At 48.0% G+C, this 13,996-nt stretch overlaps 1 long non-coding RNA gene across 8 annotated transcripts in view; it reads left to right on the forward strand.

The window, feature by feature from the left end:
* Nucleotides 1-13,996, forward strand: part of LOC106976029 (uncharacterized) — a 154,654-nt gene that overhangs the window by 117,400 nt on the left and 23,258 nt on the right. The window contains exons 4-5 of one of the 8 annotated variants that reach the window (XR_003412429.2): nt 50-1,500; nt 9,901-11,286. The exons of 3 other annotated variants lie outside the window; for them this stretch is intronic. This is a non-coding gene — a long non-coding RNA (uncharacterized LOC106976029). Of the gene's footprint in view, nt 1-49; nt 1,501-4,206; nt 4,226-9,900; nt 11,400-13,996 lie in introns of those variants that run through there. 4 more of the 8 variants (XR_008289467.1, XR_003412427.2, XR_008289465.1 and 1 more) reach the window with 4 other exon arrangements.

Raw genomic sequence — 13,996 nt, forward strand, 5'->3', positions numbered from 1 at the left:
GCGTCTGAACCTGTTGAGAGGTCTTTCTTTCTTTCTTTTTTTTTTAAAGGTGCAATTGGACAGGGTTTCTGCGTATTATCTGCTTGTCTCGGAGCTTCTGGGGCTACCGCTCTGTGCGCTGCATGAGCTAAGCCCACCTTGCGGTTGCATCATCAGGTTCCGCAAAGCCACTTGCGCCAGGAGCCCCACAAGAGCTTGCTCAGGGTCCACCAGCTGGAATCTGAGAGAGAGCAGACTAAAAATACTCAGCTCTGCGGACTCACGCCCGGCTCCTGGGGGGCTTCCAGACTGACAGCTCCGTTTACACACCCACAATGGGTTAAAACAAAAAAGAAAAAAAGAAAAAAAAAACCCAATCCGCACGTTTTCTTCGCGTTGATTGATTTGAGCTCAGCTCTAGAGAGTTTTGCTGGCCATTTTCAGAATGTTGAAACTCCCCAGAACTGTTTTAGGAAAAGTAAAAGGCGGCAAAGCGGAGAGAGCAGGCTGGCTTTGTCAGGGTCTGGGGCTCTCCGGCCACGGTCACTGCGAAAGCTGCGCCCAGTCTCGGAGCGGTCGGACCCTCACGGGACCGCACGCGGGTCCCTCTCCCACTCCAGCTCAGAGGCTGCCTCCCTCCGCCCATCCCCAGAAGGCACGGGACTTTACAGTTCACACATTTAACGGAGAAAACCCCGGTCCGGAGCCCGGAGCCCGTGAAATGGAGCGCACAGCTCTGGGTGCGCAGCTCTCACAGTCCGGATGTGTGCAAACTGCTCCCCTGGGCGGTATTCAGGCCGATGCTTTGCGGGGAAGTACCTCCTCCTAGAGAGTGTCCTCTCCTCCCAGGCCTCGCGGGGAAAACTTACAAAGACAGAAAACCACAGGGTTCCTGGCACATGGGCTTTGGGTTTATCAGCTTAGAGCAGATTCTTCCTGGCCTGAGCCCGGGCCCTTCCTCTGACTGCAAAGGCAGAGAGACACAAGCAGACAGAAACGCACTCGCTCAGCAGCTGACTCACGCCCAGAGTTGTATTCAACCCTCAAAAAATTGTCTACAAGAGATTGCTGAGGGTCGTGGTGCCTTCTGTCTTGCTCTCTTTCTTTTTATCCGGCACCGTGTCACCTTTCAAGACACCTGAAATCAACCGAGAAGCAGACCAAAAGAGGGCTGGTGGGTTTTGAACACACGATACTAATTCACACTCTGGTGCCTCAAATAAACAAACAAACAAACCAACAAAAAACCCAAAAAACCAGCAAGAGTGTTTCTAAGGTAGATCCACCCCAGTTCACTTGAAGGGGAAACCTCACTACTGCGGAAGGTGACCTTGTGGGACATTGGAAAGCTGGCTTTACAGGGGCCCTGAGCAAAGCAAACTGGGCAGGGAAGAAATGAAGCCGTGATTCCTTCAACGGGGTTTGGCAAGATTTGGTTAATGACAGCCCCATCATTTCTACAAACCCATTAGCAGTGTGTGAGAGTTCCGGTTCCTCCACATTCTCATAACGCCCATTATGGTCAGTCCTTTTTATTGTAGTCATCCTAATAGTTGCACAGTGATATCTCGTGATATTGATTTGCATCTCTCTAATGGCTAATAACGATGAGCACCTTTTCATTTACTTGTTTATAATTCATAGATTTTGGTGATATATCTGTTGAAATATTTTGTCCGTTTTTTAATTGGGTTGCTTGATTTCTTATTATTGAGTTTTGGGAGTTCTTTATGTATAATGAATACAAGCCCCTTATTAAATATATGATTTGCACATGCTTGCTCCCCAATGGTAGCTTATCTTTTCATTTTCTTAACAATGACTTTTGTTTTTAATTTTGAAGGAGTCTAAAAAATCCATTTTGGGGCGCCTGGGTGGCTCGGTCGCTTGGGCGTCCGACTTCGGCTCAGGTCATGATCTCGTGGTCCGTGAGTTCGAGCCCCGCGTCGGGCTCTGTGCTGACAGCTCAGAGCCTGGAGCCTGTTTCAGATTCTGTGTCTCCCTCTCTCTCTGCCCCTCCCCTGTTCATGCTCTGTCTCTCTCTGTCTAAAAAAAAAAACAAACAAAAAAACATCCATTTTTTTTCTTTTATGTGTTATGCTTTTGCTATATCTATGAAATCTTTGCCTAGCCCAAGTCTCAAAGATTTTCTTCTATTTTCCTCTGGAAGCTGTGGGTATTTCAACCTATGATGACCCATTTTTTGAGTTAATATTTGTCGATGGTATGAGGTATGGATTGAAGTTCATCTTTTTTGCCTCTGGATATCCCAGTGTTCCTCCAGCATTTGTTGAAAAGACTACCATTTCTCCCTCCCTGCCCTGTTTGCACTTTTGTCAAAAATCAGTTGTTCATGCACGAGTAGGTCTGTTTAGTCTTGATTCTGACGTTCCATTGATATTGGTACTTACGGTCACTCCACTGTCCTGATTATTGTCACTTTATAATAAGTCTTGAAATCACACAGTGTTAGTTCTCCGACTTTGTTCCTCCTTTGCAAAGTTGTTTTGACTATTCAAAGTCCTTTGCATTTCCGTATGAGTTTTAGAAGAAGTTTGTCAATTTCTACAAGTTTGCTGAGATTTTGCCCAGAATTGCATTGACTTTATAGATCAATTTGGTGAAAATTTATACCATAAAAACATTGAGGCTTCTGACCCATGAACACAGTATCTCTCTACCTATTTCGGGTCTCTTTCATTTTTATCAGCAATGTTTTATAATTTTTAATGTGTAGGTCTTGTCCACCTTTTGTCATTTTCACTCTAATTTATACTTTTTGATGTTACTGTAAGTAGTACTTTTAAAATTTCAATTTCCAATGGTTCACCGCAAATATACAGAAATGCAAGTGATTTTTGTGAATTACTCCTGTATCCTGTATCTCTACTAAAGTCACTCTTTTAGTTCTAGTGGCTTTTTAGTTCTATGGGTTTTTCTATGTAGACTCTGTGTCACCTTCCAATAAAAACAGCTTTCCTTTTCTATTTCCAACGTGGATCTCTGGATTTCTATTTCTTGCCATATTACACTAGATAGAATCTTCAGTACAATGTGGAATAGAATCTGTGAGAATTTCTGATCTCAGGAGGGAAAGTATTCAGTCTTTCATCATTAAGAATGATATTAACTATAGGGGCGCCTGTCTGGCTTACTCAGTAGAGCATCTGACTCTTAATCTCTGGATTGTGAGTTCAAGCCCCACGTTGGGCATGGAGCCCACTGAAAACAAACAAACAAAAGAATGATGTCAGTGGTAAGTTTTTAGTAAATGTCCTTTATCAGGTTGAGGAAGTCCCCATCTATTCTTCGTTTGCTAAGAGTTTTTATCAGGAATATTTGCTGGATTTTATCAAATCATTTTTTTTGTATCGTGTGAGACATACCACAGTTTACTAGTGTCATCATTTTCCAAATTTGAGTGAAGTGGGGAACATTGACCTCTCTTTACGTCCCTTTACCAACTCTGTTAGTGATATAGCTCATTGTCTCAAATATTTCTTCTACATACTTTTAGAATCACATTAGACAGTGTTAGTTTTTGCCTCAATCATCAGTGTAATCTTGAAGACTCAAGAGGAAAATGAAAGTCTCTTGTAATGACCAATATTACCAATATTTTTGCTTATTATGTTCTTTCTTCCTTACTGATGTTCCAATAGTCTTTCTTTTATCGTTTCCCTTCTGTTGAGAAATATTCTTTTGTCCATTCTTTTTCCATATGTCTGCTGGTGACAAATATTCTTAGTTTTTCTGAGACCGCTTTGATTTCCCTTTCATTCCGGAAGGATCTTTCCACTAGAAAGGACCTTTCAGCTGGAGATAGGATTTTGAGTTGGCCATGTTTTTCTTTCAACACTTCTTCGATACTCTGGCCTCTATGTTCTAGCCACAATTATCCATCAGTCAAAAATGTTTCCCCTTTAGGTGGAGTGTCATTTCTTTCTGTTTCCAACATATACATACTTCTCTTTGTTTTTCAGAAGTTTGAGTGTGATGTGCCTTGATATGGATTTCTTTGGGTTTATCCTGTTTGAGATTCGCTTGGCTTCTTAAATCTGTGGCTTTGTGCTTTTTGCCAAATTCAGAAAGTTTTAAGCCATTACTTAGCGAACACTTTTTCAGTTCTGCCCTCTTTTCTTCTCCTTCCAGAACTCCAATGTCACGGAAGTTAGATCTTTTGTTATAGCACCACATATCCCTGAGGCTCTGTTCCCTTTTTTCCAGCCCATTTTCTTCTCTCTGTTGTTCAGAATGGATATGTAACAATGTCCCGTCTTCCATTCGCTGTGTCCCCTCGGTTCCCCTGATGAGTGCCTCCCTTGACGCGGGTTTTATTGTTGTTGTTTTGGTTACTGTATTTTTCAGTTCTAAAACTTCCATTTGGTTCTTCTTTATATTTTGACTTTCTTGCTTGGGACTTCCTAATTTTTCATTTGTTTCAAGAGTACTTGTCATTGTTCTTGGAAGCATTGTTATGGTGGTTGCTTTAAAATGTCTGTCCGATCATTCTAACATCTCTATCATCTTGGGATTAGCATTTACTGGTTGTTTTCTTTCAGTCTGAGATCATCCTGTTCTTGGTATGGTGCACGATTTTCTACTGAAACCGAAAATTTCGAATATTATGTTACGAGACCCTGGATATTAGTGCAATCGTCTGTGTTAAATGGCTTCCTCTGGCATTGCCCCAGTAGGGAAAGGGATTGGTTAACAGTGAGTTGTGTTGTTCCTGCCAGGTGGATGTGGAAATCCACGTTCCCTGCTTGGCATCTGTTGACACACAGGTAAAAGTAAGAAGAGGTCTCTACCTCGCTGCTGGATGGAGACAGAAGTTCTGGCTCCCCACGGGGCCACCACGGATAGCTTCCTCAAGTAGAAGGTCAGAGTGCCCCACTGATATTCCCCACAGGGCCTGGTTACCACTGAAGGTGGAGAAAGCTTCCTCTGATGCCACTCCAGTGGGGAAACGGAGGAGAGCCTGGTCTCTGCCAGGCGGGGGTGAATGTCCAGGCTCCCCCCTCCCAACCCCATGATGACAGTGTAGAGAAGCTTGTGAACTCTGCAGATGGAAGTCCGAGCTCCCTGCTCAGACACCATCCTGGGGCGGGAGAAGTCAGTAGATGGGGATGACGTAACACTCGGCTGGAGCATCTGCCCACCTTATCACATTTGCCACCACACACACCCTCAGCAGAGCTGTGAAAACACTGGCCAGGGAGCTGTTTACGCTTTATCTCATTTAGCTGTCACACCCACCGCGTGGAGCAGGCAGTAGGTTAGTGCTCTCTGTTCTCACAGACGGGGAACTAGAAGCAGGGAAGCTGAGTAACTTGAGGAAGGTCAGCGTGAGTCGACAGCAGAATTCTCAGCTGGATCTGTGTGATTCTCATTCTCTTGCTTTTTAGCCCCCACGTTTTATTGTTGATGGAATTCCGGTTGGAGGGAATGAGGGCCCTTTGGGGAAATGAGTTTGCAGAGGTCAGAAGGAAGGACCTGGAAAAAAGCTAGCGAACGTTTCCAGGAGAGGTATGGGTGAACAGCAGACCTGCATGGTTCCAGGGGATACCTGGGGAGGCAACCCGTGGCGTTTCATGGAGGGAGCTGGGATTCCAGAATTGGAGAAACCTGGGTTCAAACCCAGACTCCACACTGATCCCACCGATGGCAGGAGTTCGGGCGAGTTGTCTAAGCCCTCCAAGCTTCTGTTTTCACATCTGTACAGCAGGAGGATGACGGTATCTCCTTGGAAGCTTCCCAACGGGTACAGCGAGGCACTGTCCATGAAATGCCTGGGCTGTGCCAGGCCACAGGAGATGGCAAATAGGTGCTGGCTGTTGATTTTATTTGCTAGTTCTCTGGAAAGTGGCAGGCACTACGACCCAGAAACTTCCGATGACTGGAGGACGACACCGGGCTACATGGCAGGGGCAGCCCAGAGCTTGTCCGGAAGCGGGGAGGCCTCGCAGAGCCCAGAACCTCATCGGAGACCATTTGCAGGGACCAGGACGGTGGGACGGAGTGCCTTCTGACCTGGAGAGGTCACTTCCAGTCTTTGCTCCGGCAGTGGTGGTGGCTCCGGCGAAGGGAAGCAGCATCAGTTTCTGTTGGCTCTCAGACACTCCAGCTGTCGTCTTCGGGAATGTGTTTCTCCACCCCAGAGGGAAGTGGATGACTGAGAAGGGAGGCGAGCGGTTAGGCTGGGCCTTGCAAACTCTAGCCCATTAGCTCTGGTGTGCTGGCCATGGACCCCAAGCCAAGGCCAGCGTCACGGCAGGTTATGGCGCACTGCACGCCCACTGCACCAATGAGATGTATTTGCAAACTTAATATAAACAGATTACATTTCTTATCCTAATGTGGCTGTTGGCTAAGTGCCCATGAATTTTAACCCCCCGGGAGGAAAACGATTGCTTAAGCCGAGCGTTCACTACTTTTACTTTCCATACACGGCTCCGGGCTCCTTCCGGGCACCCGTTCACGCCCAACGCACGCAGACACACGCACACGTCCATGTGGGCCGCCACACACGTGCCTTCACAGGGACAGGCCAGTCGTGCACTCGCTGACCCCCTTTCTGCTGGCTGCAGACTGTGGCAATATTCTGGCTTTGGGGGAAAAAGTCCTCTCCATGCCACCGTACATTTTCACATTCAATACACACTCTGGCTTCGGCTTCCAGATTCTTCTTCCTACCCACCCCCCCCCCCCCGATGAATACTTTAATAGCCCACTCTATCAGTCAGTGTCCAACATGCCTTTTATATGAGGAGGGGAAGGCCGAGGAAAGGAGGTCATTTCCCTGAGGTCCCTATGGACTCAGCGAGTGACAGAGGTTCTCCGGAGCCACCACAAGCACCATCACCATTGTGAGGGGACCCTTTCGGCCACCTCGACCGGCTCCTTGAGGCTGACCGGAAGTGGTTATTGGAGATTCTAAGATCCAGCCATGCCAGACACAGAGGAGCCGTGGGCAGTGGGACTTGGGCTCATTCCCATCAGCGGCGTGCAAGTGATTTCGTAAGAGACAGTCAGGTGTGGGCTTGCACACCATTCCCTCCCTGCCTCTCCCAAATCCCACCCCTCCCGTCCATGTTTATAATCCCTCCCTCCTACCCTGTCTCTGTCTCTCCTTCTTCCTTTCAGAAAGTCCTCGCTCGTCTTTCCCTTTCCTCACTCTGACAGCCAAGCTTATGCCCCGCACGGGCTTACAGAATTCTTTCCTCCCGAGCCAAGGAAGTGGGCACAAAACAATGTCCAGGCTGCGCCCATCGGGGGCCCCACATCAAAGATGCAGGAAACAACTGTTTCCCTGTCTCCTGACAGGTCAGCGGCATAGCCCTCCAGGCAGCGTCTCTGCCCAGGGAAACAGCCCCGGCGGCCCCCACCCAGACGTTCAGATCCTGCAGGGCAGGAGGCCAATTTCTCTGGCCCTTTCTCTGTGGAAAAAGTGCAAGACGCAGACCAGTTCGGGAAGGCGAGTCTAGTCAGACCACGGAGCAGATGGGAACGACTCCAGGACACACCTGCGTGTGTCAGGTGTCTGTGCGGTCCTGGCACACACACGGGCACACCCACGCATGCACACTCACGGCATTCACGCACGCACCCACACACGCGCGCGCAGGGAGGCCCATCCACGGGGATGTTGCCCTGGGCCTCTCACTTGGCCCGCTGTCAGCCCAGAGCAGTCTCTCTGCCTGGTGGCTTGTAGAAGTGACCAGCCTCCCCTCAAATTGTCTGCAGTCTCACCCATCTGACAGCCAGCCTCCCGTCAGGCCCAGGGGAGGGCCTAGCGAGACGCACACCCTTCCAGAAGGGCCAGGAGCGCCTCCCGCCGGAGAGTTCCCTCCAAACATTCACGGGCAGCCGGCCAGGCCCTTGGGTGCCAAGATGACACCCATCCTTCACAGAGTGACAGCTGGACACTTGCTCCTGCCAGCCCCCTCTGCCACACTATCGGCGTCCCCATCCCAGGAGCCAAGCAGCCCAATGCCAAGGCCGAGCATACCAGGGGCTTGCACCAGGATGTCACCCGCAACCGCTGTGATTCAAAAGACAGGACTCTGGGGCCAGAAACTTGGGTGTGGTGACCCCGTGTCAGAGTTCAGAGCCACAGTGCTGTGTCCCTTGCAGGAGGGGCGCCCCCCCCCTTCTCGGGGTCCAGTGTCAGGAGAGCTCATTTTTAACTGGGGTGGGGCAAGAAGGGTGAATTACGGAGTTTTGTTTTATTTTATTTTTAAAGTTGATCCATCTTTGAGACAGAGGGAGAGAGAGAGAGAGACAGAGCTCAAGCAGGGGAGGGGCAGAGAGAGAGACAGAGACACAGAATCCAAAGGAGGCTCCAGGCTCTGAGCTGTCAGCACAGAGCCCGACGCGGGGCTCGAACTCACGGACCGCGAGATAGATCGTGACCTGAGCCGAAGTCGGACGCTCAACCGACTGGCCCACCCAGGAGCCCCCCTAGTTTATTTAACCAGTTGAAGAATGTTAGATATTTGGGTCGTGTCCAGTCTTTGGCAAATATAGACAACGCTGCCTTAAGTGTACCCTTAAGTGTGCACGTCACTCACACACCTGTGAGAGCATGCGCAGACGACTTCTCAGAGACCGAGGTCCCAGGGAAAGGGAGATGTGCCTTTGTCGTTTGGATAGATATTGCCAAATCGCCCTCCCCCAAAGCCACTATTTCACAAACAGCTAGGATGGATCAGAGCACCTGTTTCCAAATGCGTATTTGAACATGGCACGTGATCAAAATGTGAGAGCCTGAACAGTGACAAATAGTATCTTGGTGTAACTGTATTTTTCTTCTCGTTAATGATGCTGAGCGTTTCTTCAAATGCTTCAGGGCTGTCTGTTTCCCATTCCTACAGCTCGTCAATTCATGTCCTTTGCCCATTTTTCTATCTGTTGGCCTTTTATTGATGTATGAGTCTTTATATATTAGGGAGAGTTGCACTTAGTGATGTTAATCAAAACAGTTTCCCCCAGTTTGACATTTGCCTTTTAGGTTTGTTGATGATAGGATCGGTTGGCCATGGAGAGGAAACTCGATTTTTATGTAGTCCTTTTCATCAATTCTTTCTGTTTGGGGGTGTTATGCTTTGTGTTTTGCTAATACGGCATTCCTCCTTCTGACGTGAAAGGGTAAAAGTTATTATTTTCTCTTAAAACTTTGATGGTTTCGGAGCACCTGAGTGGCTCAGCCAGCTGAGTGTCCGACTTCGGCTCAGGTCACGATCTCATGGTTAGTTTGAGCCCTGCGTTGGGCTGCCTGCTGTCAGCTGAGAGCCCACTTCGGATCTTCTGTTCCCCTCTCTCTCTCTCTCTCTCTCTCTCTCTCTCTGCCCTTCCCCTGCTCTCTCTCTCTCTCAATAAATAAACATTTTTGAAAAAGTTTAAAAAATTTGATGGTTTCATTTTTGTTTTATATTTCAAAAGTTGATCTATGTAGATTTTGTTTGGATAGATCATTAAAGTATGGATTCACCTTTTTTTTTCTTTTCTTTTTGGATGGTCCCCCCATCCTGTCGTCCCAATACTGTTTCTTCCCATCCACGTACTAACCAGGCCTGACCCTGCTTAGCTTCCGAGATCAGACGAGATCGGGCGTGTTCAGGGTGATATGGCCGTAGACCCAATACTGTTTCTTGAGCGAGCCACCCTTCCCCACTGACCTGAGATGCCTCACTTCTCTCACAGAGGCCTTGCTTGCAGTTGCCTCTCCTGGGGGCCTTCCACTCTGAGGAGGAGAGATGCTTCTTAATGAGTGAAATGCAGAGGTTCAGAGCCCCAGGCCAGAAAACATCCCCAAAGGCCTTCCTTTTTATGTATGGCTTAAAATACAAAGAAAAATGCTCCTTGCTTTAGAAAACACAACCTTTTCCGTTTGCTTAACTTCTCATCCTTCTCTTATAGGTGGGCCCCCAGTGGTTGGAAGGGGAGCATTCGTGCTGTCCGCCCTGCATAAAAGCTCAGACATTTGGGCTGTAAGGGAAAGAACTTAACGCAGGAAGTAAGGGCTGTAAGGGAAAGAACTCAACTTAACGGAGTTGAGAAAGAAATCCACTGGTCAGTGCCTGCAAAGTCCAGGACTGGCTTGACTCTATGACATCAGCAGGACTGGATCTCAATCGCCCCATCGCTCTTGAGGGGGGGGGCTCTCCACTAGAGGTGGCTGTGAGCTGGCTGCCGGCAGCTTAGCTCAAAGACTGTCTTCTGAGCAGCCCGGGTGACAGGCATGGGAATGGCATGACGGGACCATCCGCCCATCCTGGACATTGGAACTGGGGCATGGGATGTGCTAGTTAGTGGTTCTGGGTCACTCGCCCACCTCCGGACCAGGCAGCCCACCAAAATGGCGTGAGCTGGTCCTGGAAGGACGCCGGTGCCAGAGAAGGAGGATCAGATCCTGAAAGGTGGTCACAGCAGGTGCACCCCATGCCCCACGCCCTGCTCTTTCCTTGACCTTCTACACCTTGGTTCTTCTTTCCCGGAAGTGTAACATGCAGCTGTTCCCTTGCCTAACTTGCCACCCTGGTCAAATGACTTCACCTCTCCATGCCTCAAACGAAGATGTTGAAAGGACCTTTTGCATGGGGGTTGTTGTGAGAATTCACTAAAATAACAGACCTCAAGCATCTGGCACCTGGTGCCCAGCAACTCACTGCTCATTTGCTCAACGAGGTTAAAAGGTTCTGATCGCTGTGTCCCAGGACAGAAAGACCCCTCCCTCTGCAGCTCCAGGGGCGACTCAGTGCGTTAAAAAAAAAAAAAAAGAGGGGGGGCAACTGGCAGGTGAAAGGCAGACAGGAAGAGCAAATAAGAAGTCAAATTACTTCTTCGTAAGACACCTTGATGCCCTAAGGACAGCCTGTTACAAGCAGCCATCACTCTGGGAAAAGAAATTGGGGTCTCAGAAACCAGACCCTTTGAAGAGTAAAGCCTCTCACTTTGGCCAGCCTCTGTGACAATTCTCATTGAACATTGCCCAGAAATAAGTTTTGATGGCACGTGCTTCTCATGTGGATGCTCCCATGTTCGCAGTTTTTTTCTGAATGATCTTTACCAATAAACCTCTCTCGTGTCCTTACCCTGTCTCTGTTCTATTTACGGAGCAAGAGAACCCCAATTTTATCGAGGGGGGTAATGTGCCCGACTAAAAGACTACATTTTCCAGGCTCCTTTGCAGTTCACTGTGGCCATGTAACTAATTTGTAGCCAATGGGATACAAGCAGAAGTATGGAATTTATAGGAAGGTAAGTTAAAAGGAACTGATTCAATTGCGGAGATATTCTCTTCCTCCTTCATCGGGCCATAGATGGGAGAGCAGGAACTCCTGCAGCCTCCTTGTGACACTGAGAGCAAAAGCCAGAGCTAGGGTTGTGGAACAGAAAGGCAAGAAGAAGAAAGTTCTGTAAGTCTTTTCTATGGGTATGTAAACACTTGTGTTTTATGCTTCTGTCTTTGGAGTTTTCGGCCAAATGCAGCTAAATACAATCCTAGCTTGAAACATGATTCATCCCTCAGCAACCCTTGGCTGATCTTCACCCTCTGGAGAAGAGTAGAAATGCGTGCATGCCAGTATCCTGAATAATCTTGGCCTCCTCAGGACCTGAGAAGGGTTCCCATGGACTTTGGACCCCATGGGGCCTTAGGGTAGGGCCCAGGCTACTTCCCTCCGGTGAAACAAAAACACTTTCTCTTTGCTCTGGGAAGGATTTAAGATGCATTGACCTACCTCATCAAATCTTACAATGCATGTGATTTATTTTTCCATGCCGGGCCCTGTTGGCTAAAACTGAACCACAATCATTTTACTGAATCGGTAAAGAAAACTTGTGTCAAACAGTAACTTACACCAGACGTGTGATTCTGTTTTGTAACAGTTTACAGTTGACCAATCACTTTCTGTGCATTATCACCACCCAGAGAGAGAGAGAGAGAGAGAGAGAGAGAAGGGGATGGCTGTATCTGCTGTACTAGAACCTGGGGCTCGGTCACTCTGTCATCTTCAGACCAGCCCTGCCCTGGGTCAGACCAGTTGATGGGGACAAAATTTCACAGAAGTCCTTCCGAGAGTGGCCATGTTTTTAGAATAAGATATTGAAAACATTATCTTGACAGTAAAGTCAAAGCAGAGTTTATCTTCTTTAAGCTGCTTGCTGGTGGTTGCCAAAGGCATAGACACAACAATCCAGTCTCCTAAACTAGAAGGTAAGCGTCCTGTTCAGCATCGTACCAGTATGACACAAATGACAGAAAACTCCGCTCAAACTAGCTTAAACAATCAAGGGGAGGTACTGGCCCAGGACAGTGAAAAATCAGGCAGAGGCTCCGATCTTGGACGAGGCAGTTTCCTGAGTCCCAGAAGCTTCTCCCGTCATAGGATCCCAGAGGCTGTCCCTCCTCTTTCTCTCCACTGATTGACTCCTCGTTCCATGTCCTGTGCCATCCGGGGAGGGCCGCTCTTGCAGGCTCCAGCAGAAGAGAGAGGGCTTCCGTCTCCCGGGAAGCTCGGCCAACGGTCCCTCGGGTGCCATGGGCCCAAAGTCAGGGCAAAGGAACAAGCTAATTGGCTTAAGCCAATGCGAGCCGACCCCTGAAATATGGGGTAAGGGGAATTCGCCCAACTCACATAGCTGGTGACGCTAAAGGGGGGCTTCCCAAAGGAAATTTCGGGACCTAAGCTTTATGGTAGGGAACGGATATCAGTTGCCCTATTTGTCTGCCTCTGCTATTCACCTTACCAGTCATGTTGACCGGCGTGGCCAGTGATGTGTGATCCTTATCGACGATTAATCGGCTCCCACGTGGAAACTTTTCACACAGCCTCCACTCCTGGGGTTAGCTCTGTATCACCGGCTTAGCTTCGTTTTAACCCAGCTTGCACAGAGCTTGTCTCCCGAGAAATTATTTAAATCTCACTAAACTGTAATGAAGCAACTTCTGGGCTAATTGTCCTCTGCTACGGCGAGGGTATCAGAGCAGCAGGATAGAAGGTCTCAGAAATGAATCTGACGTCACTTTTCGATGTAAAGTACAATATTCCTGAGGACAATGTCAAACCACCGCTTCCCGACCTTCTGTATGTTGATGGTTGCCCTGGCTCCCTTTCTTTGTCCCGTAATTAATCATTCTACAGCTGTCCATCTTAAAGAGAAAACAAGAAGCTATCAAATCCAAGCCCCATGCAAAGCAGGAGACCTCTGCATGGATCCCCATGAGAGACCCATGCTTGCTTTCCGGGGGCCAAAATGCCCACCAACATCAAGAGAGGTCCCGAGGGCTCGAGTGTGGCCCCAAGTTCCTTACGTTAGTTAGTCCTAATCTTTTTCTTTAGACGGTATGGTCATTGAGAGGCAGGTGACGTGCTATTCCAGAGGGCAAAATCGGGACACATCTTGATGTGACATCCATCAAATTTGTGCAGAGAGATGTCACAACCCCCACAAGACCTTGTCCCTTTCAGGCCGCACATGACCATCTTCTCCAATTATTTCACGCACTTCGAGGTTTCCAGCAAATCTAAACACAACGATTGACACTCTCAGGACACAGTTGAGGTTATTTCACTTTGTTTTGACTTTGCTTAGCCTCAATACCATTTTTCCACATTTTTTGGGTCCTAATAGCTTTTTTTCTGTTAAAAAAAAATTGCCGATAAGCCCACCACTTAGAAATAACCAGTAGAAGGAAACAAATCAAAATTTTAGCCATCTTTCTTCTGTACGTAAAATAATATGTGTGTCGGGGCGCCTGGGTTGAACAACTGACTCCTGATTTCGGCTCAGGTCATGATCCCTGGGTGGTGGAATCGAGCCCCATGTCAGGGTCCACACTCAGCGTGTGAATTCTCTCTCTCTGCTTCAGATGCTCTCTCTCTCTCTCTCTCTCCCTCTGCCTCACTCCCCCATGCACACTCTCTCTTTCTTTTCTCTCTCTAAAATAAAATCAAAAAAACTTTTTTTAATGTGTGCACTTTCCTTTACAAATATGAGGCTCGTTACACTT

The sequence above is a fragment of the Acinonyx jubatus genome, chromosome A3 (assembly GCF_027475565.1).
Source record: "Acinonyx jubatus isolate Ajub_Pintada_27869175 chromosome A3, VMU_Ajub_asm_v1.0, whole genome shotgun sequence".
Taxonomy (NCBI): Eukaryota; Metazoa; Chordata; class Mammalia; order Carnivora; family Felidae; genus Acinonyx; species Acinonyx jubatus.